Source organism: Erythrolamprus reginae, chromosome 2 (genome assembly GCF_031021105.1).
Source record: "Erythrolamprus reginae isolate rEryReg1 chromosome 2, rEryReg1.hap1, whole genome shotgun sequence".
NCBI lineage: Eukaryota > Metazoa > Chordata > Lepidosauria > Squamata > Dipsadidae > Erythrolamprus > Erythrolamprus reginae.
The window spans coordinates 13,541,874-13,558,429 of NC_091951.1; positions in this window are offsets into that span (position 1 = coordinate 13,541,874).

The following is a 16,556-nucleotide window of genomic DNA, read 5'->3' on the forward strand; positions in this document are numbered from 1 at the left end:
CCGCCGCTCGCCTGCTCGCCGCTCGGTGCACGAGAGAGGGAAAGTGAGAAAAAGAGAGAGAGCAAGGGGGGAGAGATAGAGAAAGAGAGAGAAGGAAAGAAAGAAAGAGATGAGAAAGGAAGGAAGAGAGTGAGAGAGAGGAAGAAAGAGAGAGAGAGAAGAGTGGAGTATTTTTTAATTAATATTTTCTGAAAAATCGCGATATAGCGTTTCGTGAAGATCGAGATGGTATTATTTGTTGAAAAATTGCGATATAGCGTTTCGCGAAGATCGAGATCGCGAAAATCGAGGGATCACTGTAATCCAATACTAAAAACAATTAAAAACCCATTAATATAAAAACCAAGCATACATACAGACATAACATATATAAAATTGTAAAGGCCTAGGGGGAAAGAGTATGAGGTGGGTTTTAAGTAGCTTACAAAAGGCAAGGAGGGTGGGGGCAATTCTAATTTCTGGGGGGAGTTGGTTCCAGAGGGCCGGGGCCGCCACAGAGAAGGCTCTTCCCCTGGGTCCCGCCAAGCGGCATTGTTTAGTTGACGGGACCCGGAGAAGACCCACTCTGTGGGACCTTGATGTTGGGAGACCGAGGTGGGTGTGGCCAAAGTGGGTGTGGCCAGCTTGACATCCCTTGTGTTGGAGGCGCCTGTGAGGGCCCGAACGTTCTGCCAGTGGAAATGGCCTCCCGAGTTCTGTTTTCAGCTGTGAGAGCCTCCTGCAACCCTCTGACAGTGAAAATAGAGCTTAGGTGGGCCACAGGCAGCCCTCCCTGGCTCCGTTTTTTAAAATAGAGGTACCGCAGGCTGGTTCTTTGCTGTTGCCATAATGGCCCCATAGGCTGGATCTAAGCACGCTGTGGGCCAGATCTAAGCACCCCGTAGGTAAAAAATACCGAAGAAAATCTAGTTGCCTTTTGAAAAACATTTTGGGACAACCAAATTTGATTGAGAATCTCTATCAGGGTTCAGCAACCTTAAACAGCCAAAAAGGTCCTAACTGGAAGCCCCCATTCAATTCTGGAGTCAACCAGAAGTCTGGTTCACCCATCATAGAGTCTCCTCCTAGTGTGGCATCCTTTTTCCTCTCCTTAGAGGAAGTTGGTTCCCCTACCATAGAGTCTTCATTGCATGGCATCCTATTTCCTCTACCTGTTCTAACTAAAAGCCCTAGCAATTGTGGAGCCGACCAGCACCAGGGTGCTGCAGCAGAGGGATGAAAGAGCCACATGCGGTTCCAGAGCCGCAGGTTGCTGACCCCTGATCTCCATAAACAATTTTTCATAGACAGGCAGCTTTTCTCACCCTTCAGGGCCAGTTCCAGAGGCTCAGGTAGACCGTCGTGATCCACGTAGCACTGATAACGGTCCCTTTCTTGGGGGTCGATCTGGATGCTGAGCCAGTAGTGGTAGGTCCCATCTGAATTGGGGGCCACAGACGGAGCATAGTGGGTGTCCACCTCCCAGATCTCCCCGTCCCTTGTCCAGAAGGCATCAATCTCCCTGGGGTAGAAGCCATAAGGTTCGCAGATGTGAGTTTCCATCCCATCCACCAGCTCCGTCCTGCTGCTCATCTTCACCATTGGAGGCTCTGGGGAAAAAAGGGGTTTATGATCAAAAACTGAGTCTATCTTGAAATCATCATGATTTGAGTATTCGGAGAGGGGCAGCATACAAGTGTAATAGAAACATAGAAACATAGAAGACTGACGGCAGAAAAAGACCTCATGGTCCATCTAGTCTGCCCTTATACTATTTCCTGCATTTTATCTTACAATGGATATATGTTTATCCCAGGCATGTTTAAATTCAGTTACTGTGGATTTACCAACCACGTCTCCTGGAAGTTTGTTCCAAGGATCTACTACTCTTTCAGTGAAATAATATTTTCTCACGTTGATTTTGATCTTTCCCCCAACTAACTTCAGATTCTGTCCCCTTGTTCTTGTGTTCACTTTCCTATTAAAAACACTTTCCTCCTGAACCTTATTTACCACTTTGACATATTTAAATGTTTCGATCATGTCCCCCCTTTTCCTTCTGTCCTCTAGACCGGTGATTTTCAACCTTTTTTGAGCCGCGGCACATTTTTTACATTTACGAAACCCTGGGGCACATTGAGCGGGGGGCGGGGAGGGGGGGCTAAAAAAAGTTTGGACAAAAAAATTATCTGTCTCTTCCTCCCTTTTGCTTTATTTCTCTCTCCCTCCTTCTTTCTCTCCCTTCCTTCCTCTTTCTTTCTCTCTCTCTCCGTCCCTCTTTCTTTCTCTTCCTTCCTCTCTTTTGCTCTCTTTCTCTCTCCCTCCCTACCTCCCTCTATGTCTTTCTCTCTCTCTCTCCTTCCCTCCCTCTCTTTCTCTCTCTCTTGCTTTCTTTCTCTCTCTCTTGTTCTCTTTCTCTCTCTCTTGTTCTCTTTCTCTCTCGCTCACTCTTTCTCTTGCTTTCTCTTGCTTTCTCGCTCTCTTTCTTTCTCTCTTGCTTTCTTTCTCTCTTTCTTTCTCTCTCTCTTGCTTTCTTTCTCTCTCTGAGCTTCGCGGCACACCTGATCATGTCTCGCGGTACACTAGTGTGCCGTGGCACACTGGTTGAAAAACACTGCTCTAGACTATACAGATTGAGTTCATTAAGTCTTTCCTGATACGTTTTATGCTTAAGGCCTTCCACCATTCTTGTAGCCCGTATTTGGACCCGTTCAATTTTGTCAATATCTTTTTGTAGGTGAGGTTTCCTACTAATAATAAATCATTATTAATTATTATTTTTGTGCATCTTGAGCCACGGTGGCTTAGTGGTTAGAGTGCAGTACTGCAGGCTACTTCTGCTGCCTGCCGGCTGCCTGCAATTTAGCAGTTAAAATCACACCGGGCTCAAGATTGACTAAGCCTTCCATCCTTCTGAGGTGGGTAAAATGAGGACTCAAATTGTTGGAGGCAAGACGCTGACTCTGTAAACTGCTGTAAAAGCACTGTGAAGCAGTATTTATTTATTTATTTATTTATTTATTTATTATTTAGATTTGTATGCTGCCCCTCTCCGAAGACTCGTCTAAATGCTATTGCTATCACACATGCAACCAGAACTAGGTGTCACCCAATAGATCCAAGTTGCTTGGAACAGTTTCTTTTAGCCAGAAAAACATAAAAGCACTTTATTTAAATGCAGGTAGTTTTCGACTTAAAACTGTTCATTTAGTGACCAAAGTTAAACGGCACTGAACAAAGTGGTACCTCGGTTCTCGACCACAATTCGTTCCAGAAGTGTGGTCAAGAACCGATTTGGTTGAGTACCGAATTAATTTATCCCTTAGGAAATAATGGAAATGGATTTAATTTATTCCCAGCCCCTATTTCCTTTATTTCCTATGGGATAAAGATCTGAGGAGCTCTATAGTCTAAGCACTCTAAGCTGTAGGAAGGGTGGGGGCGGCTGCAATACTGGCAGTTTCGGGGGGGCTCCTTTCCTCAGTGGTTCGTCTTGTACCTGTAGGCAGCTGCACCAACTTTCTCCTTCCCGGCGGCGGCGGCGGCTTTCCATCAAGCAGCAGCAGCGCCGGGAATGTCACATGATGAAGGGAAGCTGCTGGAGCCATCTCAGCAGTTGCCGCTGCTCCAGCGGCTTCCCTTCCTCAAGTGACGTTCCTGGCCCTACTGCTGCTCGATGGAAAGCCGTCGCCGCCGCCGGGAAGGAGAAAGTTGGTGCAGCTGCCTACAGGTACAAGACGAACCACTGAGGAAAGGAGCCCCCCCGAAGCTGCTGGTATTGCAGCCGCTCCCACCCTTCCTACAGCTTGGAGTGCTTAGACTAGAGACTGGGAGGCTGTTAAGTGAGCAGCCAGGATGGGCGTGTCGGATTCCAACTCCCATTCCTTCTCACCCCGTCCCCTCAGATCTTGTAGCATTTTGGATAATAAACAAAATTTTCTGTGGCTGTTCGGTATCTGAATTTTTGTTCAGATACCGAAGCAAACTTTTACCGAAAATTTTGTTCGGTATCCGAAATGTACGAGAACCAAGGTGTTCAAGAACTGAGGTACCACTGTAATTGATAACCCTTTTCACATTTATGATTAATAATAATAATAATAATAATAACAACAACAACAACAACAAACAACAACAACAACAACAATAATAATAATAATTTATTAGATTTGTATGCCACCCCTCTTCGATGATGGTTGCAACATTCCCACTGCCACATGATTTACATTTGAATGCTTGACAACGGGCTCACATTTATGACGGTTGCAGTGTCTCAAAGTCCTTTGGCAACGTTCTGACGAGCAAAAGCCAATCAGAATCAAAATGGAGCTAGAAGGGATCTTGGTGGTCTTCTAGCTCAAGCCAGAGCTAAAAGAGTCCAGCTCAAGCAGGAGAGACTATACGAGTGATGTCAAATTCAATTTCATTGAGTACCACATTAGGATTGTGTTTGACCTCGGGGTTTGGGGTGAGCCAGCTCAACATCACTCGTGTTGGGGACTCCGGTAGCAGCGCCAAAGCTCTGCCAGCGAAAATGGGCTCCCGAGGGCTGTTTCCGGATGCAGTGGCCTCCTGCAACCCTTTGCCAGTAAAAACAGAGCCTATGAGTGCTGCCTCCTGAATTCCTTTTTCACTGGCAGTGGCACCTCTGGTCAGTCCTTTGCTGTTTCCAGAGTGGCCCCATGGTGTACATTTCCACCCGTGTCAATTTAGTGGAGCGGTCAATGTGCCGGTGCCTTGAATCCATGAGGGTCTGGGTGGGAGTTAACAGGCTCAAGTTCAACGCAGACAAGACTGAGAGTCTTCGGAGAGGGGCGGCATGCAAATATAATAATAATAATAATAATAATAATAATAATAATAATAATAATAATAATAGTTGTTGTTGTTGTTGTTGTTGTTCTGGCTTCTGGTAGAAATTTAGCAATTACAAATAACTCTTATCAAATGCATTATATCATGAATAAAGAAACTCCATTTATTTCTCTGCTCTTCTGGAATTCAAACACATTTCGTACACGCACTTATCTGTTGGTCTGTTATCTCCCTTGACTGCATTTCTCATATTCCTTCTCCTTCTCCACTTAACAAGATTTATTTTCCTAACAGCCTGATCTCTAAAAACAGCAGCCCTGACTGTTAATCAACACAGAATACTTTTTCTTACTTGAGAGCAGCAAGAAAAACCTCCATTTTTCTCATCGGCAACGTGGAAACTCCACCCTTCTTCCCCACTGACCCCCTGACGTGCCAAATACATCACTACAGTATTTAACCCATTCCTCTCCTTAATATCTTCTTCCAGACTTCTGTTCTCTACGTTTTTGGGCCCTTCTGAATTTAGGGTTAAGCCAGCGAGTGTCTGATTCTCCCTCACTAGATCCTAAACTCATAGCTCCATCCTGTGGCTGGCCTCCCACCTGTTCTACTACCTGTAACCCCAGGCCTCCCACTAATTCATAAAAACTATCTGAATCAGAGTCCTCAATATCTTCAGCATCCTCCAACTGACCAGGAGTATGTACAACAATGATTATTATTATTATTATTTTTAGATTTGTATGCCGCCCCCTCTCCGAAGACTACTACTACTACTACTATTACTACTATTACTATTATTACTATTATTACTATTATTACTATTATTATTACTATTATTATTATTATTATGGGTTCTGCCTCTTAAAGACTCCACCATCTGTCTGTCTTTGAACCTACACAGAAAACACTTGCCACACCAAAACAATACATGGAGTAGCACCTTCTCCACACTTTTCTCCCTGGCCATTTCTCTGTACCTTTCCTCAAGGACCCGTTGAATCCATAGTGCTCGTTCTTCTTCATCCACTCCGTGCAGGTGCTCTCCAGGTAGCCCCTGAAGCGTTGCATGATGGCGGTTTCACTCTCCCATTTCCACTTGATTAAGAGGGCTTCCTTGTCGGCGGCGAACCAGCTGGAGGTCCCCATGTCGTACTTGAGGAAATGCCTCCCGTTGTAGCCGTATTGCCAGCGTCCGCTCCTGGTCCCGTCTTCCCGTACTTCACAAGTGATGATCATCTGGACGATGTGATACCCTGAAAGAAGCACCCCCAGAGTTAAGGAGGAAAAGCTCCCTCTTGGGAGATTGGGGAAAGCCACTCCCTGCAAGGGCTCCGGATTCTGTGACTGCTAAGACGAGAAAGCAAGGAAGACAGGGATTACAGGAAGAGATCCTTGGGGACCACCTGAGGTCAAGACCGAATTTGGGATCTGTAAGATTCAGCCTCACTATGAAGGAACTCACCATAAATGAGGCATCAAGCCTGAATTTGATTGGGGGGTGGGATTGTTTCAGAGGTGGGTTCCAACACAATCCTAAGCTGCATCAACAGGGGAATACACTCCAAGACCAGGGAAGTCTTAATACCACTCTACTACGCCCTGGTCAGACCATACCTGGAGTACTGTGTTCAGTTCTGGTCACCACACTTCAAAAAAGACATTGGAACTCTGGAGAAGGTGCAGAAAAGAGCAACCAAAATGATCAGGGGTCTAGAAACCAAGATTTACGAAGAGAGACCGTGGGAACTGGGCATGGATAGCCTAGAGAAAAGGAGGGCCAGAGCAGACATGATAGTGTAGCAGGACAAGAACGACTTGAGATGCACAGGTTTATTGCATGTGGTTCAGAATTATATCAAAGCACTTCTGAACAGTTATAAAACTGTCCCTTGGGAGTATTTATACATATGCAAAAGCGGAGAGTGAAATAACCAATCATACATCAAAAAGACAAGGTTATATGATGTAAAAATACAGAAACGAAAGTTACAAATCTGAAAGTACCTGCGGTAGACATAAAGAAGAACTTGTGGTTAATAAGTGGTTATATTCGTATCAAGCTATATGCCAGTCTATCTGCCTAGAGTGCAGGTGACAACCCATCTTGCACCATCAAAACTTTGTTCCTTTTCCTGAGTACATTTCTTGGTTACGCTTTTAGCGCTACAGCTGTATCTCAACCAGGTACAGAGGAAGCAAAAGTGTGAAAGCAAAGATTTGGCCGATTGTCAGCACTTTAAAATGTCAAGTTTATATCAGATACATGTAGGACAAAGGTCATATATCAGAAGAGCATAATTCAGCCAAGAGTTGCAGTATTAAGTGAAAATACATATATCAGGTCATAGCCTAGCTTCCTCAATAGCAGTCTACAGGTATACGAAGAGGAGGGGATCACTTTATTCTCCAGGGCACCGGAGGGCCGGACGAGGAACAACGGCTGGAAGCTGACCAAGGAGAGATTCAACCTGGAAATAAGGAAGAACTTCCTGACGGTCAGAACGATCAACCAGTGGAACAACTGACCAGCGGACGTTGTGAACTCCAATACTCTGGACATTTTTAAGAGGAAACTGGACTGCCATTTGGCTGGGATGCTATAGGGTTCCTGCTTAGGCAGGGGGTTGGACTTGATGACCCGCATGGTCCCTTCCAACTCTAACAATAAATAAATAAAAATAAATAATTTACCTCGCTACCGGTTCGCTTCCTGTTGCGCTGCGTGGCCGGTGGCTGGTGCAATGGCAAAATAATTTGGGGGGAAAAGACAAAAATAAGATGGCAACGACTTTGCAGTGCCAGAAACTTAGCCTCTGAGTATGTGCAGAATTTTTTAAAAAAATCTGGATTTTTTTTTTAAAATCCAGGGGGAAAAATATCTGAAAAAATTAATAAAAAATAAATTTAAAAAATAGGTGGTCACGCCCAGACTAGCAACCGACAGAACCTTTTCCATGACATCATCATGACATCACCGGCAGTTTGTTACAGGTTTGGGCAAACCAGTGCCAACCGGAAGGAATCCACCTCTAGATTGTTTGTATCCTTGGGCATTCTGACCTGCATTCTGCTTGACACATTTTGCAGCTGAAGGGGGGATGGAGCCTTCAGTCAAAACAGCATTCCTAACTGAGGAGACCACCACGTTTCAATGTCTGGTTGACCAGAGAAGAAGGAGAGATATCTCTGAGCAACCAGCTCCCATCTTGGTTGGACAATGTGACAATTGTTTTGGAAACGTGAGAAACTGAAAGGTATATTGGAGTGAAAAGACCAGGAATTTAAGTTCTGGCTTTTCATTAGTAGCCCCAAGATGGTAACCTTGTTATTTGAAACATATTCCTTTTCCCCAAGTGCATTATTTTACATTTGGAAACATTAAACTGCAGTTTCCATTGCTTTGACCATTTATCTAGTAAAGCTAAATTCTAACCTGTTTACAGTGCTCCTTTCAAAATGATATGGATGATGGATTTTTGGGGGAATAAGGCTATCAAATAGCTTTTCAGAAATTTTAGAGCCAGGATGTGAGGGCCCTAAAGATTGAGTGGCCCCTAAGACAAAAAAAAATTAAAAGACAGGAATGAGCAAAATAATAAAAATCTGAATAGGGTTTCTCTGGTTGAAACCAGCTGTGCCGGTTCTCCATCCTGAGTAAGCTACTTCCAAGGCCCGTGAAGAGTGGGAAATAAGAAGCCTAAAAATTTTTAGAAAACAGAATAAGACAGGTGTCCCAAAGCAATTTATTGCATATTAAAATACTTTCTTCCAAGAACGGGTGGCTAGCAAGGTAGGCACACAGAGGGATACAAAGACAGCGTTGCAATCTTCCCAGAACGCCAGTTTCCCATGAAACTGAAATCTCTTTCCCCACCTTTTGCCCAGTTCCCCTTCTTCCACACTTCCTTTTATCAAATTTTTTAATTTTTTTAACCTATATTTCTTGTTTCCTTACAAAACGTGCAGCATAAGCATAATAAATTTAGGGAAGTGGTTAATTACCGTAATTTCTCCATTATATACTACTAAGCTGTGTGGTTAGAAGTGGTGGGATGGCTTAGAGATGGAGCTCTCACCTCACAGTGTGAGTTCAATCCTAGTTAGGGGCAGATGTTTCTCTCTCTGTGTTCTGTCTGTGTTCCCCCAGACCTCAACACCAACTGGAAAAAACAGCCAGACACTCTGGTAAAAGCAAAAGTACTTTATAGCTGGAAAAATAAACACAGAGGAAAACCTGTTCTTCCCAACAGACAGGCTATAAGACTTTACAGCAGAGTCCTGATGTCCAGACAATACAGCAAGCTTCTTGCTGGCACACCCACCCCAAGGTTTCAGTAGTCAAAGGCACAAACCAGAATTCCAAGACGCCAAAGTTCACAGCCAGGTCCCAGGACTCTCAAAGATAAAACTCCACAAGCCAGGAAGGGTGGGTCTGCCTTTTAGCCTTTCCAGAGAGCACCACACCCAAACCCAGCTGTTGCCTCTTTAGTGCTGAAAGTACCTAGCTATTTGGTCCCTTCGCTGTGTAGCTCTTCTCTGTCGCAGATCAATTATGGCTTGTGCATTTTCCTCTAAGGAATCCAGGCTGCTTGCTGGGGAGAGCTCCCTCTGGGGGGACTCTGGCTGTCCTCCCTCTTCTTCAGCCTGAGATTCCTCCTCCTCGTCTGCCTGCACCTCCTGTTCCTCATCCTCCCCCTCTGAGCTGGAAACCGACAGAAGATCAGCCGTTCCCTGAGGGGCCTCAGACGGAACCACAACACTCTGGGCACAAGGAGAATGTATCTGCTGAACAAAACTCTGCATTGGCGACAGGAAGGGCATCTGGCCAGTAAACACTCTGCTTATTAGATTTGTGTGCCACCCCAAGTCTTCACAGAGGGGCGGCATACAAATCTAATAAATTATTATTATTGCTACTACCCTGTTTTCCCCAAAATAAGACATCCCCTGATAAGCCCCATTGGGCTCTAGGGTGCATGGCAATAAGGCCAAGCACTTATTTCAGGGTTCAAATAATAATTTATTATTATTATTATTATTATTATTATTATTATTATTATCATCATCATTATTTATTAGATTTGTATGCCGCCCCTCTCCGTAAATATAAGACAGAGTCTTGTTTTCGAGGAAACACAATAGTTCCATTTAATTGCCCATACTCCACTTTGCAAGGAATTATGGGATCATTAAAAGATGATGATACTAGGCTAAAACTGTTAACTAATCTGCTTGCCCAAGCTGACTCGCTTATTGGAAAAGCAGACCCTTTCTGTTTTCCAGTCTTGACCTTTTTACCCATAAATGTCCCAATATCTTACTGAACTTTTAAACCCACGTTTCAAAAATTGCTTCCTTTACAAAAACAACTCCATGTTTTTCTCACAGTTGTTGCAGTTGTCAGTGTTTGCATCCTGTTGAATGAAGGGTAGTGTGAGGAGTGTTTTTCTGTGTGTATGTTGTGCTTTTCCTTCACGCTTTTTGACTCTCACTTGGCCCACTCCCTGCAGTTTTCGTGGTGAAATTTCTGAAGGGGTTTGCAGGCTCCGAAGTGGTTCTTCTATGGTGTGAGGGCAGGTACCCAAATTACAGATAATCCTTGGCTTACCCACAGTTCATTTGCTTGGCCGTTCAAAGTTACAAGGGCGCCCAAAAGAAGTGATTTACTACCGTTTTTGTAGTAGCATTCCTTGTGTAGGTCAAAGGCCATATGGATGAGCACATCCAGATGTGGCCAAGGGCTGCACATGGGTGCTTAGTTTATAGAAAACCTTTGGAGGGAGTTGAAAGTCCATGTTGCCCAGCGACAGCCCCAAAACATAACTGCTCTAGAGGAGATCTGCATGGAGGAATGGGCCAACATAAGAGCAACAGTGTGTGGCAACCTTGTGAAGACTTACAGAAAACGTTTGACCTCTGTCATTGCCAACAAAGTATATATAACAAAGTATTGAGATGAACTTTTGTTATTGACCAAATACAGTGATATCTCATCTTATGAACCCCTCGTCATACGAACTTTTCGAGATACGAACCCGGGGTTTAAGATTTTTTTGCCTCTTCTTCCGAACTATTTTCCCCTTACGAACCCGCCGCCCCCGCTGGGATGCCCCACCTCCGGACTTCCGTTGCCAGCAAAGCGCCTGTTTTTGTGCTGCTGGGATTCCCCTGAGGCTCCCCTCCATGGGAAACCCCACCTCCGGACTTCCGCATTTTTGCAGGGGAATCCCAGCATTGCAAAAAATGGGCGCTTTGGCTGGCAAAAGGGGGTGAATTTTGTGCTTGCACGCATTAATTGCTTTTCCATTGATTCCTATGGGAAACATTGTTTCATCTTACGAACTTTTCACCTTACGAACCTCGCCCTGGAACCAATTAAGTTCGTAAGACAAGGTATCACTGTACTTATTTTCCACCATAATTTGCAAATAAATTCGTTAAAAATCAGACAATATGATTTTCTGGATGTGCTTTCTCAATTTGTCTCTCATGGTTGAGGTCTACTTATGATGTCAATTACAGGTCTCTCTCATCTTTTTAAGTGGGAGAACTTGCACAACTGGTGTCTGACTAAATACCCCCCCCCCAACTGTATAAGGCTTCCTGCCCATGTGGGTTTTCCAAGGTAAAGTCCAATCTGTTAGAATATAGGTCGGTGGTAAATAAAACTCTCCTCATCTGGGATCTGATCCTGGATGAGGAGGCCGACCTGGCATGTATTACTGAAACCTGGCTGGGCTCGGAGGGAGGTGTTCCTCTCTCTGAAATCTGCCCAGCCGGGTTTCAGATTTGGCATCAACCTCGACCCCAGGGAAGGGGGGGGAGGAGTGGCTATTATAGCCAGGGAGAGCCTTTGCCTGCGTAGACTCATTGCTCCGGAAATTGCGGGTTGCGAGTCTCTCTTGCTGAAGTTGGACTTAGGGGTTCAGGTGGGCTTATTTCTCACGTACCTGCCTCCCAGCTGCGTGTCAAAAGCCCTGCCTGTGCTACTCGAGGAGGCAGCTGGGTCGGCGGTGGAGTTCCCTGGACTCATTGTCCTGGGGGACTTCAACCTGCCGTCACTTGGCGAAACCTCTGGGCTGGCACAGGAGTTCATGGCCACCATGACAGCCATGGACCTGACTCAAGTAGTACAGGGTCCGACTCACGAGGAAGGGCACGCACCTGACATGGTATTCCTTTCCGAGCAATTGAGAAATGGTCTGAGACTAAGGGGCTTAGAAGCATTGCCTTTGTCATGGTCAGACCATTTTCTACTACGGCTTGACTTCCTGGCTCCAATCCTTCCCCGCAGGGAGGCGGAACCAATGAAGATGTTCCGCCCCAGACGCCTAATGGACCCAGAGGGCTTTCAGACGGCGCTTGGGGTTATTCCAGAGGCACTCATCCACAGTTCGGCGGAGTCTCTTGCAGAGGCCTGGAACACGGCTGCTGCGGAGGCTCTTGACCGGATTGCGCCTTTGCGACCTCTCCGTGGCGCTAGACCCCGTAGAGCCCCATGGTTCAACGAGGAGCTCCGGGAGTTGAAACGCCAAAAGAGACGTCTAGAGAAGCGATGGAGGAAGAGTAGGTCTGAATCTGATCGAACACTTGTAAGAGCTTTTATTAAGACTTACAAAGTGGCGCTCAAGGCGGCAAGATGCGCGTACCGTGCCGCCTTGATTGCATCAGCGGAATCCCGCCCGGCCGCTCTGTTTAGGGTGACCCGCTCCCTTCTTAACCAGGGGGGAGTTGGGGAGCCCTTGCAGAGTAGTGCCGAGGAGTTTAACACGTTTTTCGCTGATAAAGTCGCTCAGATCCGGGCCGACCTCGACTCCAATTATAAAACAGAGTCGACTGACAATGAGTCAGTTGAGGTGACTGCGGCACGTACTTGTCCACCTGTCTGGGAAGAGTTTGATCTGGTGACACCTGATGAAGTGGACAAGGCCATTGGAGCTGTGAGTTCCGCCACCTGTCTACTGGATCCGTGTCCCTCCTGGTTGGTCTCGGCCAGCAGGGAGGTGACACGGAGCTGTGCCCAGGAGATTACCAACGCTTCCTTGGGGAGGGGAGTTTTTCCAACACTCTATAAAGAAGCGCTCGTGCGCCCCCTCCTCAAGAAGCCTTCCCTGGACCCAGCCGTACTTAATAACTATCGTCCAGTCTCCAACCTTCCCTTTATGGGGAAGGTTGTTGAGAAGGTGGTGGCACTCCAGCTCCAGCGGTCCTTGGAAGAAGCTGATCATCTAGGTCCCCAGCAGTCGGGTTTCAGGCCCGGTTACAGCACGGAAACCGCTTTGGTCGCGTTGATGGATGATCTCTGGCGGGCCCGGGACAGGGGTTTATCCTCTATCCTGGTGCTCCTCGATCTCTCAGCAGCTTTCGATACCATCGACCATGGTATCCTTCTGCACCGGTTGGAGGGGTTGGGGGTGGGAGGCACTGTTCTCCAGTGGTTCTCCTCCTACCTCTCTAGCCAGTCGCAGTCGGTGTTAGTGGGGGATCAGAGGTCGGCTCCGAGGTCTCTCCCTTGTGGGGTGCCTCAGGGGTCGGTCCTCTCCCCCTTGCTATTTAACATCTACATGAAACCGCTGGGTGAGATCATCCAAGGACATGGGGTGAGGTATCATCAATATGCCGATGATACCCAGCTTTACATCTCCACCCCATGCCCAGTCAACGAAGTGGTGGAAGTGATGTGCCGGTGCCTGGAGGCTGTTGGGACCTGGATGGGTGTCAACAGACTCAAGCTCAACCCGGATAAGACGGAGTGGCTGTGGGTTTTGCCTCCCAAGGACAATCCCATCTGTCCGTCCATTACCCTGGGGGGGGGAATTACTGACCCCCTCAGAGAGGGTCCGCAACTTGGGCGTCCTCCTCGATCCACAGCTCACATTAGAAAACCATCTCTCAGCTGTGGCGAGGGGGGCATTTGCCCAGGTTCGCCTGGTGCAGCAGTTGCGGCCCTGTCTGGACCGGGACTCATTGCTCACAGTCACTCATGCCCTCATCACCTCGAGGTTCGACTACTGTAATGCTCTCTACATGGGGCTACCTTTGAAAAGTGTTCGGAAACTTCAGATCGTGCAGAATGCAGCTGTGAGAGCAGTCATGGGCTTACCTAGGTATGCCCATGTTTCACCATCACTCCGCAGTCTGCATTGGCTGCCGATCAATTTCCGGTCACAATTCAAAGTGTTGGTTATGACCTTTAAAGCCCTTCATGGCATCGGACCAGAATATCTCCGAGACCGCCTCCTGCTGCACGAATCCCAGCGACCGATTAGGTCCCACAGAGTGAGCCTTCTCCGGGTCCTGTCAACTAAACAATGTCGGTTGGCGGGCCCCAGGGGAAGAGCCTTCTCTGTGGCGGCACCGGCTCTCTGGAACCAACTCCCCCCGGAGATTAGAACTGCCCCTACTCTTCCTGCCTTCCGTAAACTCCTTAAAACCCACCTTTGCCGTCAGGCATGGGGGAATTGAAACATCTCCCCCTGGGCATGTTTAATTTTTACATGGTATGCTTGTGTGTGTGTCTGTTAGTATATGGGGTTTTTTAAATCTTTAAATATTTTAATTAATTGGATTATTTATGATTTGTTTCACTTGTTGTGAGCCGCCCCGAGTCTTCGGAGAGGGGCGGCATACAAATCCAAATAATAAATAAATAAATAAATAAATATTCATGACTGGGAGAGCCATGGTAACAAGGTTAGCCAATGAATAGACATAGCAACTAAGACAGCCAAGGGGACCTAACCACTTCTGAATCTGTGCAGAGAAGCAAAACTGAGAAGCTTAAGGTGGGACGTGGCTCCAAGCCAACACTCTGCTCTCTTATCCACTCTGAACTCTGCTGAAATGAAACTAACCATTCTCTGCTACCTGCAACTGCTTGAAGAAGAATCTATATTCTTGCATGTAAAGTTAATGAATCCAACTGAATCAAGTCATCTGTGTGTACTTCTGGAAATTGATTTTTCTGCAACAAACTTTAATAAAATCTGCCTTGTTCCACAGTCAAATCACACATGGCTTTCTCCTGGTGTGGTGTCTCGTAACTCGATTTTACCCACAAACCTATGGTACAATCCGAGCAATTGCAGAGTTTTCTCCCTGGTGTGAAGGTTCTGGTAGGAATGCAAAGCTTGTGATGGGACTGAAACTCCACCCATACTTTTTTTTCCCAAAGGGAATTGAACTTTCTGGGTTTTCCTTAAAGACATTTTGCTTCTCATCCAAAAAAACCCCCAAACCCTCAGCTTCTCAGAGCTGAGACGAGAAGCAAAATGTCTTCAAAGAAAAGCCCAAAAGTCCAGTTGCCTCTAGAAAAAAAGTCATCTTTGAAACAACCATGATCTACTAGATGACTGAGAACCTCTGTAGAATTTAGGCCAATGTTTCTCAACTACTTCAAGAATTTCCCAGTCAGCATGTTCGCTGGAGAATTCTGGGAATTGAAGTCCACATTTCTTAAATTGTTAAACTGTTCTAGGCAAATAGTCTCTCTTTCCTTTTTGGATTTTCTGATGCCTAGTAAGATGTACACTCTGGATGAAACTCTTCCAACATACTGAACATCTATGGGGTTTCTCCCCTCTGTAAATTATTTAATGTGTGTTGAAACCCTTCCTACCCTCCTAACTATCACCTCCCCATTGTTGAGTCCGCCAATGTCCTTCAAAGTTCAATTCACCGCTGAAATTGGGGGCATGCAGTGCTCTGGAAGAGTAGTGGTTAAAGTGCAGTACTGCAGGTTAACTCTACCCACAGCCTGAAAGTTCAATCCTAACAGGCTCAAGGTTGACTCAGCCTTCCATCCTTCTGAGGTCAGTAAAATGAGGACCCAGGTTGTTGGGGGGCAATGTGTTGACATTGTAAATCATTTAGAGGGGGCTGTAAAGCCCTATGGGGATGACATAGTGGCAATCCTCGACTTACAATCATTCATTTAATGTCAGTTCAAAGTTACAATGGCACTGAGAAAAATGGCCTAGGACTGTTTATTTTTTCATACTTATGATCATTGCGGCATCTCCATGGTTACACGATCAAAAACTCAAGATGCTTAGCAATTGGCTCATATTTGAGGGCCGCAGTGTTTTTACAGGGTCACGTGATCCTCGTTTGCGATCTTCTGACAAGCGAAGTCAATGGGGAGGAGAGGGGCGGCATACAAATCTAATAAATTATTATTATTATTATTATAATTATTAACAATAGTGTTGCTCACTTAATAACCTCACTGATTCACTTTACAACGGTGGCAAGAACGATTGTGAAATGGAGCAAAGTTCACTTAATGAACATGTCGACTAAACAATGTCGTTTGGTGGGACCCAGGAGAAGAGCCTTCTCTGTGGCGGCCCCGACCCTCTGGAACCAGCTCCCCCCGGAGATTAGAACTGCCCCCACCCTCCTTGCCTTTCGTAAAGTTCTTAAGACCCATCTCTGCCGTCAGGCATGGGGGAACTGAGACATCTCTCCCGGGCCTATACAGTTTATACATGGTATGTTTGTGTGTATGTTTGCTATTAATAGTGGGGTTTTTAGTGTTTTTTAAATTATTAGATTTGTTCTTACATTGTCTTTGTTGTTGTTGTGAGCCGCCCCGACGAGTCTACGGAGAGGGGCGGCATACAAATCTAATACATAATAATAATAATAATAATAATAATAATAATAATAATAATAATCACTTAGCAACATAAATTTGGAGCTCAAATTATGTGCACGTGCGCGCACCCAAACGGAACAGTGTGTGTACGTGTGCA